Source organism: Formica exsecta, unplaced genomic scaffold (assembly GCF_003651465.1).
Source record: "Formica exsecta isolate Colony F162 unplaced genomic scaffold, ASM365146v1 scaffold1057, whole genome shotgun sequence".
Lineage (NCBI taxonomy): Eukaryota > Metazoa > Arthropoda > Insecta > Hymenoptera > Formicidae > Formica > Formica exsecta.
This window is the reverse complement of record NW_021848397.1, coordinates 33851-35806: the sequence shown is the minus strand read 5'-3', so window position 1 is coordinate 35806 and position 1956 is coordinate 33851. Positions and strand designations below refer to the sequence as shown.

The 1956-nt window shown below is 29.8% G+C and overlaps 1 pseudogene; it reads left to right on the top strand.

Annotated features, from left to right (window-relative positions):
- Positions 1 to 387: 387 nt before the first annotated feature.
- The window catches only part of LOC115234057, an 8621-nt pseudogene continuing 7052 nt past the window's right edge, over positions 388 to 1956 (top strand).

Sequence of the window (1956 nt, the reverse complement as noted above, 5' to 3'; positions counted from 1 at the left end):
CGCGGAAACGCGGAAACGCGGAAGAGAATAGTAACCAGATTTCCGCGTTCCGTTCCGTCTGTTTTGAATGCCTTGTATTACATGGAGCAGATTTTGAGCGGAAAAGCGGAACGGAAAATTATAAAATATTAATTTTTAACGATATTTATTGATTAAAATGCTTATATTCAATAGATAAGCTAAAAAGATAAGCATATTAATGAAAATTACAATTAATTAAGTGAAAACAATGTTAAAAAATGAATAAAAATATTTATTTGTTACCATATCGTTCCGCTTTTCCGCGCAAATTGTGCTTCATGTAATATAAGGAAAAAACATCCGCGGAACGAGCGCGTCAAATATTAAGTGGATATAGTATATTCCATCAAATTTCAGAGTCGAGTGAAGAAGAACGTTTTTATATATTTCGATTATTTTATTATTTTAAAAGTAACAGTATAATAATGGATCCAAATATCATGTTGATGATTATTATGAAGTATCTCATACAAGCACGGGATGAACCGATGAGATATGCAGAGATATTAACTATGAAAAAGGTTATCTCAATGTATATTTTATATTTGCGTTACAAGAAACTGCAAGACAAAAAAACCGTAAAATATGGGTACAGCCTATTTTTACTGAGACAAGAAGACTTCTTCAAGGTGACAGCGACAATCTACTTGTGGAGATGCGATTGGGAGATCCTGAAAAATATTTCAACTATCTCAGAATGTCACCAATAATGTTTACCGAATTACTCAATATTGTTTGGCCACTCATCGAAAAACAACATGTAGTTCGACAACCAATATCGGCCAGAACGAGATTATAGGTGACTATACGATGGTTGGCATCTGGAGACAGCATGACATCACTATCGTATGCTTACCGCATTGCCCAATGTACGCTATCACGAATTATTCCGGAAACTTGTAAAGCAATTTGACTCTCCTTAAAGGAAAAAGTTATGATTGATCCAACCGAAGAAAATTGGAGTACAATTGCAGAAGACTTTGAGACAACATGCCAATTTCCACACTGCATAGGCGCTATCGATGGGAAGCATGTCGAAATTCAAGTATGTATATTATCAATTTATTTATAATAATTTAGGTTCAATATATTACACATTGATGATGCAATTATGTATGTTTTGAAATAAGTAATGTCTTTATCACAATGATGGTTTTCAATTTTGCAGGCACCGCCTCGTAGTGGTTCCTGCTACTACAACTATAAAGGAAAGCATAGCATAAACCTGCTCGCAGTAAGTGATGCCAAGAACCGCTTCACTATTGTTGATATTGGAGCAGAAGAAAGGCAAAGCTTCAACTATCGCTTGAGTCGAGCAAGAAGAACAGTTGAATGTGCTTTCGGGATTTTGGTTGCAAGATGGAGAATATATCGTCAACCTATTGTTACATGCACATCTACTGCCGTAAAAGCTGTACGAGCAACAGTTGTCTTGCATAATTTTATTCCCGACTGCTCTTGTAAAATATGCAATTAATAATTAGTGTAATAAGAAAGTATAATTTATTATTAGTTAATTCTAAAATCTTATTACTAGTTAATCTAAAATTAGAACTCTTTTTAAATCATATAGTACAAAACATGTGATAAGAATAAATTCAAACAAATAATAAACTCAAATAATAATAAATAATTAAAATAAACATATAAACAATAATTAATAATTAAATAAACATGTTATAAGAATAAATTCAAACAAATAATAAACTCAAATAATAATAAATAATTAAAATAAACATATAAACAATAATTAATAATTAAATAAACATGTTATAAGAATAAATTCAAACAAATAATAAACTCAAATAATAATAAATAATTAAAATAAACATATAAACAATAATTAATAATTAAATAAACATGTTATAAGAATAAATTCAAATTAACAATAAATAATACTTCTAATTAATTTATTTGTGTGATTTCTTATACTTT